General features: G+C 39.6%; 1 protein-coding gene and 1 long non-coding RNA gene across 2 annotated transcripts in view; one reads left to right on the forward strand and one right to left on the reverse strand.

Moving 5' to 3' along the window:
* Positions 1-18,320, forward strand: part of PALLD (palladin, cytoskeletal associated protein) — a 430,541-nt gene that overhangs the window by 354,683 nt on the left and 57,538 nt on the right.
* LOC108539309 (uncharacterized) lies at positions 7,661-15,251 on the reverse strand. The gene is made up of 4 exons (XR_001888329.1): positions 12,741-15,251; positions 9,370-9,585; positions 8,879-8,971; positions 7,661-8,616 (listed from the first exon to the last, which is right to left on the reverse strand). It is a non-coding gene; the product is annotated as an uncharacterized LOC108539309 (long non-coding RNA).

Below are 18,320 nucleotides of genomic sequence, written 5' to 3' on the forward strand. Positions count from 1 at the left end.
TTTTTTGAGACAGAGTCTCACTCTGTTGCCAGGCTGGAGTGCAGTGGCGAGATCTCGGCTCACTGCAACCTCCACCTCCCGCGTTCAAGCAATTCTCCTGCCTCAGCCTCCCACGTAGCTGGGATTACAGGCGCATGCCATCACACCCAGCTAATTTTTATATTTTTAGTAGAGACAAGGTTTCACCATGTTGGCCAGGATGGTCTCGATCTCTTGATCTCATGATCCACCCACCTCGGCCTCCCAAAGTGCTGGGATTACAGGTGTGAGCCACCTCGCCCGGCCTGAAAAGGAATGTTCAGCAAAATGAGTGATTAACATGTAAGCGGTCAGTCTATCTTAAATGCTTTAAATTATAATTCACGATTTTTTAATTAAGGCTTTCTTATTCCATCTGATCTCTTATACACTCTAGTACCCAGTGATACACAAATTTTGTTAATTTTGGTAAGTCAGTCTGTCTGTGCAGTGTGTGACCTTGACATTATGTAATGTGAATGGGATGGCTACATGTTCCCTTTTCCCCAGGACAATCAATCTGCCAGTCGTCTAGAGTTCTATGTAGTTCAGCCTGTGTCCCCGATTAAAGGGCCCACATTTGGACAGTGAATTATTTACACAACCATCCTGAATACTAATAGCTCACATTTATTGAAGACATGCTCGAACATTGCTCAAAACACTTTATATGTACTAACACATTTCATCTTCACAATCGAGGAGGTAAGTGCTATGATGGACCCCCAAATTGTTTATTTTAGATTGACTGGGCACACATGCAGGTTTGTTACAAGGGTATAATCATGATGCTAAGGTTTAGGTTTCCATTGATCCTCTCACCCAGGTGGAGCACACAGTACCCAAGAGGAAGTTTTTCAGCCCCTCCCCTCCTCCTTCCCTCCCGGCTTTTGGAGTACCCAGTGGCTGTTGTTGCCATCTTCATGTTCGTGTGTACACAGTGTTTAGCTCCCACTTATCAGGAGGTATTTGGTTTTCTGTTCCTGGTTTAATTTGCTTAGGATAATGGCCTCCAGCTGCATCCATGTTGCTACAAAGGACATGATTTTGTTCTTTGTTATAGCTGTATAGTATTCCGTGGTGTGTATGTACCACATTTTCTTTATCCAGTCCACCATTGATGGCATCCCCAGGCTGGTTCCACGTCTTTGCTGTTGTGAACAGTGCTATGATGAGAGAGCGTACATGTACCATGTGGGGCTTTTTGATAGAATTATTTATTTTCCTTTAGGTATATACCCAATACTGGGATTGCTGAGTCTAATGGTAGTTCTATCTTTAGTTCTTTGAGAAACTTCCAAGCTGCTTTCCACAGTGGCCTAATTTACATTCCTACCAACAGTGTATAAGCACTCCCTTTTCTCCACATCCTGGCCAGCAGCTGTTGTTTTTTGACGTTGTAATAATAACCATTCTGTCTGGTGTGAGATGGCATCTCTTCGTGGTTTTGGTCTGCATTTCTCTGATGATTAGTGATGCTGAGCATTTTTTCATGTTTGTCAGCTGCTTTTATGTCTTCCTTTGAGAAATATATGACCCCCATTTTAAAGATGAAGAATCGGGTTCAGAAAAATTAAGTGATCAAAGAAACTCAGCCAGTAAATAATAGAGTCTAAAATTTAAACACAGGCAGTCTAACTCCAGAGCCTACATGCCTAAGAAGTACAGCATTACCTTTCATTCCTGAACCAGTTAAGAAGTATATGAATAAAACTCCTAGACGATGGAAGGGTCCTTTGGAACTGGGAAGTTCTTGGAGTCCTTGAATAGAAACGCTTTCCCAACTTGCCAGTGCAGGGGCCCTTTATGGGAAACAGTGAGAACCATCCAGCAGTCCAATTAACTGAGCACAAAGCACAAGGCATATTTGTTTTTCTTTCTTTTGAAAACATAAATGTTAGAAAAGTTCAGAAATAAAAGAGATTTAGAAGTATAAACTTGTAACTGTTGGAACCATCCTCGTATTTTCTAGACCAATCTTCCTTCTCTCGACAACCCCTTCTGTCATGGCCATTCCTCGCCCTCCATGTTTTCATGAACAGTGTGATTGACTACTCTGATTTTGTTAGCTAGCCAAAGTGTAGCATGAGAACTCGGTGAGTGGGCTGGTATGTACTGCCTGTCAGAGGGCTCTGTAAGAAGGCTTCATTGTTTGCATTAGCACATTACGCTAATGCTCCATTGCATCTCAGGATTGTTTATTTATAAATTATTTGTTTTAGGATATGATATTAGCTTCGTCAACACCATTGTGGACTTCACATTTAGAACTGTTTTTTCCAACTCTTTTTTACTTATTTTTCATGAGAATAGTCCTTAACGTCAAGATGAAAGAAAGGTGAAACACCAGGTAGAATTAGCAAACTGATAAACAGCCCTGTTTAAATCCATGGAAAGGTAATGTTTAAAGAAGATGTTTGTTTTAATTGATTTTTACTTTACATGTACACGTTAACTTCATAAATCTTACCTTTCATACCAAGAAGCCTAGCTCAACTAGTGTGTTAATATGCTGAGGGCTGAGAGCAAAAATAGATAACCTAAAGTTGTCTAACAAATTAGACATCACTTAAGAGGAAACTCAAGTGTGTTTCAGGGAGCAGCGGCAGGTCTGCCTTAGATTTTTAACCACTGCGTCCTCCTGTTAATTAAGATCAATCAGATACAAAAATCTTTGGTCAGAACCAGTATTACAAAAGAACCTAAGAATTTCTGCTTTCTTGTCTTTCTGTTTACCATAACACAGGCATATATCCAAAAATATGTAGAAAGCGAAAATTTGGAGAGAATTACATGCGCTTTCCTAAATGCACCTTAATGCTTTCCCGGGTGTTACTATTACTGTTGGAAACATCACTGTTCCAGTGAGCCTGTGCGTCACACACATTGCTCCCCACACAGCAACACTTCTGATGACGGGAGCCCCCTGCCTTGTTACTCATTGAGAAATAGAAACTCTGATTATTTGGAGCAAAATTTCAGATTTGAAGAAGTTTTCCTAATAAGGAAGAATGATGTAATGTTCATGGAGGGGGTCCAGGTTCCCTTCTTTGTTTTATTTATATTAGCTGAATTCCAGGGGAAAATGCTCTATGAAGCATGAGGGCTGCTAACTATATTTAGCCACACAAAGTTAGTACATCGGGGGCATTTTTTCTTTAAGTTATACAGTCATAAATGCGCTGGAAGATATTTTTCCAGGCATCCTGTTTTTATAAAGTTTGATCAAGCATAAATACTTTTATTAAGATGCTACCTTTTATTTCGCATGTGAAGAAAGTATCCATTGTAATCTCTTTACTTTGGCACGTTTCTCTGAGATACTGGTTTCTGGGTCAAAAGATAACTAATAATCATACCTTGGTTCAGAAGATTGTATTAACTTTCCAGAGTGCTCATGCCTGTCATCCCAGAACTTTAGGAGGCCAACTCAGGAGAATCACTTGAGCTCAAGAATTAGAGACCAGCTTGGGCAACACAGGGAGACCCCATCTCTACAAAAGTAAAAAAAAATAGCTGGGCATGGTGGCACATACCTGTGGTTCCAGCTGCTTGAGAGGCTGAGGTGGAAGGATCACTTGGGCCTGGGAGGTCGAGGCTGCAGTGAGCGGTGATTGCGCCACTGCACTCCAATCAGGGCAACAGAATGAGACCCAGTCTCAAAAAAAAAAAAAAAAATCCAGAGCAGGCTTTTAGAAGAAAGCAATAGTAGTTTCTTACAAGAAAGATAATGTGTGTTTAAGAGTCATGTTCTGCCCATTGTCTGGCACTATTCAATCTAGATTCACTTCCATCCCCTCACCTTACTCTAAATATAAAATACTCTGTGTGTCTTAAGACGGTAGACTATCATTTTTGTACTTTTGCATTAAGACTTTTATTTAAACATATTTATAAACTGGAGAAAAATCAAATTTGTAGCATTTAAACGTAAAACCTCAGCATTATAATTGGTCATTCCCTCCTCTCGTCAACGTGTTACAACATTTTTGCTTTGCTCTGTTGCGTGACTCAGGGCTTACACTGCGTTTCACGTGAGAGAAAAGTCAAATTCATCTCCACCCCATAGCCTGCTATCTTCTGCCTTTTACCCTAAGTCTTCGGAGGGGACAGCTTCCTCCCCATGACTGATAGTTATCCATGCTCACGGCTGCTGGCAGAACTGACTCCTATACAACTGTGGCCGTGTAGTTGATCTGAATAGGATGAGCCTCTCTATGGAAACGGAGTCTTCTCTCACTGCCTGAAGGAGAAGGCTCTGCTGGAGATGGGGGGCTCTCATCTGTATATGGGTAGCACCGACGGTGCCCCAGACATGCTGAGTATGTGTGAATGTCTTAGAAGAGTGGAAAGGTTTGAGAAATGCAATCTTAGAATCATTTCTAATATTACTTGATGGGAGGTCAGCAAATAAGTTAGCAAACTTGTAAAAAAATTGGAGGACAACTTTTTGCCACTATTGTGGACAAATCTATCACTGCTACCCCAAATACTGGTCCCTCAGAGACCACGTTCTTTTTTTTTTTTTTTTTTTTTTTTTTGAGACGGAGTCTCATTGTGTCGCCCAGGCTGGAGTGCAGTGGTGCGATCTTGGCTCATTGCAAGTTCCGCCTCCCGGGTTCATGCCATTCTCCCGACTCAGCCTCCGAGTAGCTGGGACTACAGGCGCCGGCCACCATGCCCGGCTAATTTTTTGTGTTTTTAGTAGAGACGGGTTTTCACCGTGTTAGCCAGGATGGTCTCGATCTCCTGACCTCGTGATCCGCCCGCCTCGGCCTCCCAAAGTGCTGGGATTACAGGCTTGAGCCACCCGCGCCCGGCCACCACGTTCTTATATTCTGAGGCTCTGCAGTTGATTCCTGTTCAGTAGAGCATCTGGCGAACCTCTAGTAGGACAGACAGACAGTAACCCTTGTGAGAAGTGAGGGAAGTTTTAGAACTAGGCCTCAAGGAGCGCTGTACAGTAGAAATAGAATGTGAACCACCATAAATGCAGACCATGTATGCAGTTTCAGTTTTCTAGTAGTCACACTAAAAAGGAAAAATAAATTAATTTTAATAGTACATGTTTTTTAACCCAATATATTCAAAATATTATTTTAACATGTAAATAATATAAAATTAGTCAAGATCATTTTCCAATCTCTTTTAAACTAAATTTTTAAAATCTGCTGTGTATTTGATACTTACAATACATCTCAATTCTGACTAACCACTGTTCAAGCACTTAGTAGCTACATGTGGCTAACGGCTACCATAGTGGGACAGTGTAGGTCTGGAGGATGTGAAATTAGGTAAACACACAACCTTTACACCCGAACCAGTGCTGCAGAATTGATGGTAATTAATCTAAATGCTCATCTCTTATCTTTTCGTGTCTGAAAACTGCTGCTGAATGTACAAACCAGATAACACTAATAAGGGCCAATCCCAGTGGTAGAAGTGGAGTTGATTTGGTGGAGAAGGATCTGTTGATTCCAGATCTTCAACCACAGCCATGTGCAGCTGGACAGAAGCCCCCTCTGACTCCCAGGGCTGGAGTTGGGGCAGAGGCAGAAGGTCTAAAAACAAATATATCAATGTAATCATTTCAGTAATAAATGCTGTGAAGTAAATAAAACAAGATAATAGAGATGGGAGTACTCTTCTTGCTCACTCCAATAGTTGAGTGAGTCATCTGGGAAGTGAGTTGTGCTGTGGAGTGTGAAAGGTGATTTTATTTCAGTCTGAGAGCCAGGCACAGTGGCAATAGCCTGTAATCCTGCACTCTGGGAGGCTGAGGTGGGCAGATCACTTGAAGTCAGGAGCTTGAGACCAGCCTGGCCAACATGGTGAAACCCTGTCTCTACTAAAATATAAAAATTATCTGTGCCTGGTGGCGCACGTCTGTAATCCCAGTTATTTGGGAGGCTGAGGCACAAGAATCACTTGAACCCAGAAGGCAGAGGTTGCAGTGAGCTGAGATCGTGCCGCTGTACTCCAGTCTGGGTGACAGAGTCTCAAAATAACAAAAAATTCAGCCTGAGGCAAATACTTCCCTCTAGTCCTCAATGTGACTAAAGAGATCCTTATTTTTCTTTAAGAGAGAATTTCATTATTTAAAAACACAATACCCAAAGAAATTGAAGAAATTGAAGAAGCTGGTTTCTATGAACTTCAAATAATATTTTGGTGTGAGGCCCCAGATGACAACATCTTTCCCCCAGGATACCACAGCTGACATAGCTAAAATATGAAGTATGGCCTAAATAATACACAGTGAGCTGATAACTTAGGGAATATTTTTGTTTGTTTTAACCAAGGCAAACAAATTAAAGATTTTCATGTTTTATTTCCATATTTGCTTAAGTAAACTTCAAAACTAATTACTTCCAAAGAATTTTGCCTCAGCTACACGGATGACCAGTGAATGCTGTTGGGAGTGTAGGACTACACTGAATAATCAAATAAATCTATCGAATATGGAAGTTTTGTGTTTTTTAAAAAAACTCAGTAAAAAAGCACTAGAACCACCATACAGTATGTATCTATATGCTTATTATGTATGGGGTAGCTTAGGAGGAAACTCGAGAATGGTAATAGTGTTTGGTTGATGCTGGAGAGGGAAATTGGACTGGTAAGAAAAAGTAAGAGATGAAGATGTACTTTTCAGTGTTCTCTTTGTACCTGTTGCATTTTGAAGAGCAGAGGGTTTAATTTTGATGAAGCCCCAGTGCATCAATTTTTTTTCTCTCATGGATCACCCTTTTGTTGCCTTATCTAAGAAATCTTTACCTCACTTATGGTCACAAAGATTTTCTCCTGTGATTCCTTCTTGAAATTTTACAGTTTTAGATTCACATTTATGTTGAATTTTTTTTTTGTTGTTTATTTTATTTTATTTTTATTTTTTTAGAGCTGGGGTCTCACTCTGTCCCCCAAGCTGGAGTGTAGTGGCCATAAGATCATGACCTCCTGGGTCCACTTGATCCTCCCATCTCAGCCTCCCAGGTAGCTGGGACTACAGGCATGCATCACCATGCCTGGCTCATTTTTTAGTTTTCTGTAGAGACTGGGTCTCACTTTGTTGCCAATGCTGGTCTCAACCTTCTGGGCTCAAGTGATCCTCCCCTTTCAGCCTCCCAAAGTGCTGGGATTATAGGCATGAGCCACCATCCCTGGCCTGTTGAAGACTGATATTAGTTAACTTTTATATAAGGTATCAGTTGTGAGCTGAGGTTGGAAATCCAATAGGGTTTGGAGGGGTTTTTTGTTTTTATTTAATCATGTATATTCTTTTAAAATAGGATTTAATTTCAAAAGAGATTAAAAGAAATATTGTATAGAAATGTCTGCAGTTATAATAAGGAGTTCAATTTTAAAAGAAAAAGTTGTTTTGTTTTGCTCTGTTTTGAGACAGGATCTTGTTTTGCCACCCAGTCTGGAGTGCAGCGGCGTGATCGTGGCTCCCTGCAGCCTTGTTCTCCTGGGCTCAAGCAAGTAGCTGGGACTACAGACTCACACCATCATACCTGGCTAATTTTTTTTTAATTTTTAGCGTAGACAAGGTTTCACTGTGTTGCCTGGGCTGGTCTCAAGATCTGGGCTCAAGTGATCCTCCCGCCTCAGCCTCCCAAAGTGCTGAGATTACAGGCATGCAACACTGTGCCCAGCCAAGAAAAAAGTTTTATCATGACTACTGTGCTGATTTTCAGGAACAGTCATTGTACTTTAATTCTCTAAGCCAAAAATGTCAAATTCTGTTGGGCAAAAAGACTATGTTGTTGATTGCACTCTCTCATATGGTCCCTTGCCTTCAGCCATTTTCATAATCAAAACTTGATGGTAGTATTTTGTTATAAGGTAAGAAACTAAAAATATAAGGTAAAAGACATTTGTCAGGGTAAATCTGAACTAATTATTTAGATCAGCTGAAATAAAAAGGGTTACAAAGACGGGATGTGGATACTAAAACTTCATTGGTAATGAAAAGATACGGATAAATTTGCATCTGCCAGATCTGCTTAGGGAGAGCATATACATGAAGTGGAGGAAGTCATCCCGTATCCCTTACGTAAGGACTGAGATCCTGCTGCCAGAGACACATGTTGCAATATCAATAGAAGGTCGTCACATTGCCTTCCATGAGGGAGTGGGTCTGTTTAATGCTATCATTTTGTGACATTGAGAACATATGAGGCCACCCACACCTTCTCTGCCCTTCACCAGAGCTGGGGCCAGCCTCTTCCGATAAATGCTAAATAATGACTATTGCTTTGAAGGTGCACTTGTTAGCAAGGGAGCTAAGCATACTAATACCCAGTCACAGGCAGCATTGAACAGCTCCACGCAGATCCCACCCTCCAAAAAACAGGAAGAAAAAGCCCTCTGATTGCGAGCAAGATCCAAAGAGAGAAGAGCAAGGGAGGGGCTGATCTGAGCACGCCCAGATCCATCCCCCACCCATATTCGCCACAAAGGGAGGAGACAGGCAAAGAGGGCCCCGTTCCTGGAGATCCTGCCATGAGGAAGCAGTGAAGGATGCAGGGCCCACTCCATCAGTGTCCAGTGTTCCACCGATCCTACATAGTAATTTTGAAAAATGATAGCATGATGCTCCTGAAAGGAAAAAAAAAAAAAGTTTCCTCTATTAGGTCATTAACGTATATCATGAATGACTTTAATGTCTTCTGGTTCATTTTGACATTTTTGTAAATTCTATAGATGTTTTATTTGCTCCCATGATATATTTTAAAGATCAACAAATGTCCACAGCAAAGAAAAAAATCACTAGTAAATTCGTAACTTTTCTATTTCTATACTTTTAACTGTTACATTAATCCTGTCTTATTCAAAAGGTAGTCACCACAAAAATACTTACTAATCTTGGTTTCCTGTATGAACTCCTTGTGCTTCTGAGATTAGAGATATGCTTTTCTTTACTGGTGGCCACAATCAAGAGATAAGATCATGCCTAAAAGGACAAGTTGGGAACAGAAGTGTAATTAAGTATACTCTGTATTCGTTTTACTTAGGATTATAGTCCTTTAACAATTTCATCATATTTAAGCTTGAAAATATGCATGATTGCTGATACCACTATAGCCATATACATGTATATATGCACACATACACACGAGTGATGAGACTGTGCTACTCAGACATAGAACCGCTGGACAGTCAGCTACACATTACTTCTAGGCAATGGTTCATCTTCTCTCTTCAGGGAAAAAGTATCTCTTGTTGGAACCTGACAGATTTTGAACATATCTCTTCTGTGTTCTTTGTAATGTTTATCTGTATTCTTGTTAGAAATGACTTTCTGGTTCAGCTATTTAAAAGATTAAGCCTTTTAGTGAAAGGAGTTCTCACCTTGGTCTCATCACTTGAAAGGCTAAGAGTGAAGAAACCCAGTTACTACTCTGGGCTCTGCTGGTGGCCTCCTGTGTGGCACTGCACCAAACGTACTTATTACTCAGCTGGATGAGATGATCCCGGTTCCTTCCATCCACACGATCCATGCTTTCCTGTGTATCTCGGCACACAGATATTATACATACTTCAGTGACTTTTTCCATTGTTTTAAATCTTAAAAAGAAAAGGCACATTCCGGTGTATATACTACTTCCCTAAATGAGGGGCCATCTATTGTATAAGTCTTACAGAATAATCATGAAATCCAGATGTGGTGTGCAACAAACTTCATTATTTACATGTTTTGGGAAAGATTAATAAAGTACAGCAAAATAAGCTCAATACTACAGCTGTACATCTATAAAGTATTCTTTTGAAAAGCATTTCAAGATTTTACAGCATTTTTAGTGTATTGGAAACATATTAAACAGATACCATATTAAAGAAAACTCTCTTTGATAGAACGCCAGATGAATAACTGTTGACTATACACAGTCATATATAACCACATTGGAAACTTCATGTAACTATGATAAATTTCTCTCATTTTTTCCTTAGGAGTAATTACATTAGATAATTGAGCTGTTTCATCTAAGAAATTATTTTTGTGGTTTTAGTCATTTCTCAGGGAGGGAACCTCATTTATTACAGTTCTCCCCAAGACACACTGGATAGACTTCATCTACTGCTGGAAGGACTGGTTCTGCCTCCTGAGGGGAAATGGCTAGGCAGCACTGTCTTCACTGCATCTCATCCTTTGGCCTCTAAGGAATGTCAAGGTCAGCTGGTCAAAAGCTAAGAAGGGCCAAAGCCATTTAAAATTTACTGTTCTTTTCCACAGTCACAAGTCTCTTAATTCATGCTGCTAAGCTGCATCTCTTGAGCTTGCCAAAATGCATTTTTGAGCTTTTTCAAGAACTTTCTCCTTCTTCAGATGAGAGGTTGGGAAGGGAGTCTGGAGATCAGGCAAGCCCTGCATTCACACCACAGACCCCTTGGCTTGTATATCTTGGCCATTAGCACCTAAACTAGCAATGGTAGACTTGTAAGAGGAAGTAAATTACTCTGAGCATCCAGATCCAAATGTGCATTCCTCACATTGATTGCAAGACCAAAATATGTAGAAAATGTTATTGGCTACATTGTTATTATTTATTCAGAAATGTTTAGTTCTTCAGTTACAGGCCTATCTTAATAGAAATTTGAAAAGTAATCTTTATAGTGTTCACCATGTGATATAATGTTTCTAAATTGCATCATATTTAGTGATACAGTATCTCAAGAGATGGAACAGCATAACAGATGAGTGATATTAGTGATAGATGTACAATCTTGAAAGACTAAAGAGTGAATTTTATAGCATGGGCACATTTGAAAAATATTTAAAGGGGACTATTTAAAAATAATCCAACTATACTGCAAAGATATGAAGAAAGTCAGACTGAGAATGATTTAGTCAAGGCCACACAGATAATTGGTGGCACAGTCACTTCTACCAGGGAAAGCACAAAGTAGCCCAGTGGCAGGAGATGCTGAAAGGGGCTGTCGGTGATTTAAAAACAAAGCTATTTAGGCCATGTGTCGTGGCTCACGCCTGTAATACCAGCAGCTGGGGAGGCCAAGGTGGAAGGACTGCTTGAGCCCAGGAGTTTGAGACCAGCCTGGGCAACATAGTGAGACCCTGTCTCTACTAAAAAAAAAAAAAAAAAAAAACCCACTGGGTGTGGTGGCACGCACCAGTATTTCCAGCTGTTCAGGAGGCTGAGGCAGAAGGATCACTTGAGCCCAGGAGTTTGAGGCTGCAGTGAGCCAAGATGATACACTTCACTCCAGCCTGGGTGACAGAGCAAGACTCTGTGTGTTATTCATAAACAAACACATAAATAAATACCAAGCTATTTTTAAGAATTCAAATCCAATTATTTTGGAAATTATTATTCTTATATTTATTTTTTTTCTACCACAAACATTGTGTTCAAGAAGGAGAGTGAAGGACAAAACCATAAGTATGTAGGAACTTCCATACCATGAAATTCCGTGGTAGTATTTATTGCCCTTATGTGATATACGTCTCTTGATTTTTCTCAGAAATTCGAATTAATATGATACTTGGAAAATATGAAGTAAGAACCTTTATTAATTGGTTTCATCTTCCTGTTCACATTTTGGAAGTACAATATTTAGCTGTAAATACATGATGTTTGGCTAGTACAGACCAACAACTCATTAGTTTCTCAATATAATGAGTGCTAGTTGATGGTACTTATGCTGAAATAAGAAATTCTGGAAGCAAATTTAATTTCTTAGTTTCAAAATCAACTCCTTCAGGTTGCTTTGTACATTGTTATAGTTTTTCCAATAAATGTTTTTAAGCGTAGCATATAAGACATAACTACCTAAAATTATATGTATGGAATGTGTTCAGAACATAGCCTGGCTGTCTCTATAGCTGTTTTAGGCTCCATTGTAATATCTATATCTCAGTAACCAAGAAACAGAGGATAGGAGGGGCAGACTTAGAGCCATAGTCTTGAGTGGAGCCCAAATCAGAAAGGTCCTCTGTATCTGAGGAAGTCACACTGCATGTGGTAAATACGAGATAAGTCGTGGTGCTTTGGTTACAGATGTGTTAACATCATGGTCATGAGCCAGAGCTCCTCAGTTTAAGTCCCATCTCCACTTCTTTCCAGCTGCATAATCTTGGACAACTTACTATATATCTTTGTGCCTCAATTTTCTCATCTGTAAAATGGAGATAATAAAAGTGGCCTCTCTCCTAGAGTTTTTATAAAGATTAAATGAGTTTAGATGGATAAAGTGCTTTGAATGGTGTTTGGTACATAGTACGTGCTCTGTAACAGTTACCTCTCATCACTAGATAGTGGTGACGCTGTTGGTGCTGGCAGTAGTAGTAGCAATAGTCATGCTTGATGAAATTCTTTGGAAAAGACCTCCCCTGGTGGCTTTAAACACAGGAAATGGATGAATGGATACCCTTCTCAGGCTTCCAGGATATTTTGTAACTGTCTAAGACCTTCTTTAAGTTACAAACTTCTGGAGTTTTATGTTTTAAGAGTCTTTGAGCACTATATTTTTTATATGCACGTAGTCAACAAACAGTATAGAAGAGTATAAAATGCAAAAATAAAAGATATCCTCCCTCCACCTCATTCTAGTCTTACTTTCCAGAGGTAAACACTTTAAACTATTTGTTTTTAGTCCTTCTGGTAGTTTTTTTCACAAGTTTATGAACAATATATGAATTCGTCCATTTACTGATTCATCAACTTCTGATAGTGCTATTAGATTAATTTTTGTATTGTTCTTACCAGCAAGATGTTCTTGTTGGGCCTTTGGTACCAACCAGCTGATAACAGCAATTTCTTGATCTCCCTGTGTTTCCATTTGCATATCATAAAATAAGAAATGGGACTTATTGGTTTCCAAGGCCACTTTCTAAAAAGTGTTAAGAGACCATTTGAACTAGTTTAAGTGGAAAGAAAAAAAAGAAAAGAAAAGAAAATTCTGAGATAAAACTGGTCTGAGGGTTATCTGGATCCAGCTGCTAAAATAGTGTTTCAATTTTAACTGCCTCTCTCCCTTTTTCTTTTATATAAGGAATTGGCTGTTTTTTATGCACTAGCTTCCTTTTTGTAGACCCTTCCGTGATGGCCAGGAACTCGAGGTGATTCTATCCTTTTAGACACATTTCCCTTCCATCTTCAGTATGAAAAGTCCCAGGGAAAGGCTCTGATTGGCCTGACCTGGATTATATACTTATCATTGGATAATTTGCTGAAGCCATATAACAGTTGACTAGTCCTGGATCACATGCTCACCCTGCAACCAAGGGCAAGAAGATTGTGGCCCACAAGGAATACGGTAGAAGCAGATCTGTAAAGGGAGGGAGGAGTGCGGTTACCAGATGAAAGAAGAATGGTAGAGAATAAAAACAGATGTCTGCCACACTTGGAGTTTCAGGAAATTGACTTTAAGAAGAAACTCATTCAATTCTCCACCTACGAGTGAGTCATTACTTGCTTGTGTGAATGCTTACTGCCATGCATTAAACCATTGGCCTCATTCTCCTTCCAGAAATAAAGCATGACCTCCACCTACACATTCTTTAACTTAGTATCAGCCATAAGCAATTCCTGGCAGTACTTCACAACACTTGAAAAATGAATACAGACATCAGTGTGATGTTCCAGGCAGACATCAGTGCTTTAGATTCCAGCCCCAACACAGGCATTCAATGCGGCCTTGTTAGAAACACTCTGTCCGGTCTTTTATGACCTGCTACACTACACAATGGACACACAAGGGAGCTGTTTCCTCTCTCTGTATAGGGACCAACTTTGTTATCTCAGGATACAGTCTATGTTTTGAAAAAGTGGCTGTAGAACAGTGCAGGATGGGAAGAATGGGTCCTATCAAAGTACTGCCTAGAGATGACTAAAGTTCTCACCAAGTACTGAAAATATCCCCGAGGCACTTCTCTTCAAGGTAAACATAAACTTATTGCATTTTTGACTGATGATAACCAAATAAAATGGAAAATGGGCACTGGTACAGGCTGCCACTGCCTGGAACATGATGGAGTGCCTCACAGATGCCAAATTAGGAGCTGCATTACCAGGTTCACAAACGCTCTCACTCGGGTTTGGGAGTTTCGCATTTTGGATACTAACAAGCCAGAAATATGTAAGTACTGTTACTATAAGAGCTCTGATACATATATATCTCCTTTATTAGAAGATTGCATTTCCCTTTCCTGTATTCCACACAAAAGGATGCCTGGCAATCTTTTGACAGGTGGTAAGTGACATCTATGTGCAAAATACTGTAATAAGAAGAAAGAACACATCTGGCTCTGGGCGATCTGGGCTGGTGTGTGAGATGATAATGCCACTGCCAAGCTGACAGTACCGTGCCAGCCTTGTGGGCTGGAGTAGTATGGAGGAGGGAGTAAGAACTGCTAGATGTTACTAGGGAGGGCTTCAAGAAGAAATGGGCATTGAAATGGGCACAAAAGGATGAAGACAGTGGATGGAGAGAAATTGGTGGGGGTGGCCTTCCAAAAGAGGGCAGTATGAGAAGAGGCCAACAGGAAGGAAAACTCAGTCAGTCTGGGGAACAATAAGAGTAACAAACTTAGAAGAATGAAAAGGTAGAAAGAGAGCAGCATTAGTTGGAGATAAGATTGTTAGGACTGTTTGAGGCCAAATTGTGGGTATCTTAAATATCAGATATTATTTTAGGGAGACAAGTTAGGTCGGGATGAGAGCAGCTCTGTCTAGACATAAGTTTGAAGTGAAGTAGCACATTTATATTACATGGAAGTGGATAATAGAATTCAGGACTGAGGGCTGGGTTAAAGAGATCAGGGAGCAAGAGTGATGCAGTTGACTAACTCCTTGTGCAAAGAGGAGCATAAAGTTTAGATCTTGGTAGGATACCCATATTTAGAGTGATGGAGAAGAACTAGTGAAGGAAGTAAGGCACAGTCCCAGAAGTAGAACAAGGAGAGTTGTGTTAGTGATGTCAAGGGAGAAGAGTGCTTCAAGAAAGATGGAGTGGGTGAGCCCATTGTCAGAGGCTGCAGAGATATCAAGAATGAGGGCAGAGAAAAGCCACGGGACTGCTGAGCATAGCACAACCCTATCTTCATATTTGAATGAAATGGCAAATGAATTTTTGGAAGATTTACAAAATCAGGCCAAAACATCCAAAGAGCTGTGGCAGAAAGAGGGGAAAGAGTTATTAACAGAACATTGGCCACTTACCACTGAAACAGTTTGCATGTTTCCTTTAAGGGAAAGCATTATATAGCAGAACCACATCCAACTCTAGCCCCATAGAAACTATTTTGAGACACATAAAACCTAAAAGCCATTTTTGTCTTGATCTGGGTAGAACTTATCTATAGGTATATCTGTCTTAAGAAAAAAAAAAATACAATTAGTGTTAGCCAGTTAGTTGACAGAATATTCACAGAACAGATTATTCACAGAATAAAATATTCCTTTTGTAAGAAGATTTACCATGGAATTGTTTTTATCTGCCTCTCAAATGCCTTTAAAATCTTCTGTTTTCCAAAAACTGATATATATATTTTCAAAACAGTTGAAATCGGTGTGAAAACAGCATCTGCATAAGGTTAATATATGCACACACACAAATAAGCACCATACTTGGACTTGTTCAGTTGTCCAAGTTTACCCGTTTCTTTGAAATTAGGTTCTTTATAATGTTTAAATCTTACAGGGCTAAAGAGGACAGGTCATAAAATCTAAAAGTTTACTAGGACCTTAAAGTTGAAAAACTACCCCAGAAAGGATGAATGAAGTATCCAAAGTCATAAACAGAATGTGGCAGAGCTGGAGCCACACTATTGGAACATTTCTCTACTGGGCTGACTCCATGTTTTTTCTTGTAAATAACCTGCACGATAGTGGCTTTATTTCTAAGAGTACTCCCTTAGGAAAATGCAACTGTGTGTTGCTGAATGCCATATAGCTTGATAGAACAGGGAGTTTTACATTGCATAGAAATCTAGGGATTTAACTTCAATTCAACAGATATTTATTGAGTGGCTTCCCTGAGAGTAAAGAGGAAGATACTGAAAATGGAGGGCTCAGCGAAGGGGAGGATTGCTATTTTTTGTAAAGACATTTGGGGAGCAGATTATGGTTATTTGTTTGGAAAGAGATGACACTCTGCCCTTAGTAGTAATCAACTCTTACAAATACTGACTGCATACCACTGTTTTGGATGTATTCTACCCAGCAAGCATAAGCTATGATGGGACTGACACAAGGGATGGCACCAGCCACTGTATGATGAATGAAAATGAAAAGTTGGGGAAACATTAACCATATGAAACCTTAAAATATGCCAAATTCGTCATTTCATTGGAAGACAGAAAGTAAAATATCTGTCCTTTCTTCCCTAATTCTTCAAAATCTCAGAGAAATTTTATACTTAAGAACTTAAAGTTCCTCAAAATCTGTCTCACAGGGAGCTTTTCTTTGGAGTTTCGATTAGAAATGAGATCACTGATTTTGCTTCAAGCATTGAAAAAAAAAGGTTGAAAACAGATTTTCTTCAAAATGTACTTTGTCTATGATAAGAATTAAAACCAAACATTTTCTATTAGGAAAAGTCAGTATTAATTCCTTTTAATGTCCACTAAATTAGCATAGTTTTTATAAGAATCAACTAATATCTTCCTGCAGTTTTCACTGGCCTTTGCATCAGTAGAAATGAAAATCATTTTGGGCATTTAACTGTGATGCAGAGTTAACTGTTTTAGAAGCTGACCTCGGATTCCTCCCTAAAAAACAGGCTGGGGCTGAAGCGCCAGTGTTCTGTGTTAGTCAGATTCATCGGGCACATCACAACTGCAGGCACTGGTAAAGTCTGTCCCTTATCATATGCAATTTATATCAGGCTACAAATCCTGCTCTTCTGGTGGGGCTATAAATGCTTTGGACCACATCCTGCAGCCCTCCCAGAGCCAAAGTGACCATTTATCCCACAGAGCTGGATCTCCACAGACCTCCTAGACGAGATCTCAACATCTGGCAGCCAGCGGCAGGAGTCAACTTCTGAGAAACAGTTCACATTGCTACTGACCCTTGAAGAGCACCATCTCCCCAACTCTCATTCCTATTCCTTATGTTACATGAGAGACTCAGCCATCCTTTGATATTCCACAGAAGTTCCCAGGAGGATTAGGAATTGGTCATCAATTTCAATTGCTCCTTCTCTCTCTCTCTCTCTCTCTCTCTCGGTACATGGAATGACTTCAAATAGAGATCAACTTTATGCATTAAGACATACAAAGCTACTGTTTTTCTGTGGCAGAGCCAAATATGGCTCTTATCTAAGTACAAAGGAAAAGTCTCTCTAAAAGAGACTCAAGTCGTGTGCTGATTTCACTCAGGTCACTTCTCCCTTGAACCCTCCTCCATAATTGTGTTCAGTTCTGGCTTTGTTTGGAAAGTCACACAATTTACAAAAGGTTCAGAATGCATTGAAGGTCAACAAATAGGGCTTTGTAAAGAAACCTGTGTCCTTTTGCAATACATTTTAAACTTATACATATTCCCAAGCAGTAATCAATTTTAATTCTTTTTTTTATAGTACTTTCTAGAAAATCCAGATTTTTATCCCTGCCTTCTCCCCTAACCTTAGGGGAATGTATTTTAATTATTTTTGTACGTACAACCTCCTATAAGCCTAGTGTAATACATTCTTATTTGTCTTTTATTAATCCTTACTGTGATTATTCTTAAGATTGTGATTTATATGCCTTTTCCCAATGGGCAATCATAAGTTAGTGCTAAACAAATCAAGTTGTTAGATATTGACCTTCATGCAGTGGACCTAGCTTCTGTGATATGAAGATATCAATTGAGCTATGAGTAATAGAATTTTAAAAGACAATTGAAGCATTACTATAATAAAGTTATAGATGGAACTGAACCGGTACTACCTGAGTGGGAAGCCCTTGTAGGAGTTTTATTTTCTATTTTATACATTCCCATAATTGATACATTGAAGTCTCATGCATATGATACTGAGCTAATCTTAGCCAGATGGGAATACATTGTGGGAACACCTACCAGCTTACCCCTAATTCATTTACCTACCTTCATTTGAAAATTTTTAAGATTTCCCAGTCCAATATGGGACCCTCCTAGTATAGGAATGTCCTATTGAATATGCCTGATGAACCCAATGGGGTACAGAAATTGCAGTAAGAAATTTGTATCATTGTTGTCATTGACAGTGATGAGTCCACCATGTTTAGTGTTTGGCCAGGTGCTGTGAAGATGCCAAAAGTTACCCTCCTTACCTTTAAAGTGCTTATAAATATCAGGACCAGAGGAGCTTATGGTTCA

The sequence above is a fragment of the Rhinopithecus bieti genome, unplaced genomic scaffold, assembly GCF_001698545.2.
Source record: "Rhinopithecus bieti isolate Rb0 unplaced genomic scaffold, ASM169854v2 scaffold_16999, whole genome shotgun sequence".
Taxonomy (NCBI): Eukaryota; Metazoa; Chordata; class Mammalia; order Primates; family Cercopithecidae; genus Rhinopithecus; species Rhinopithecus bieti.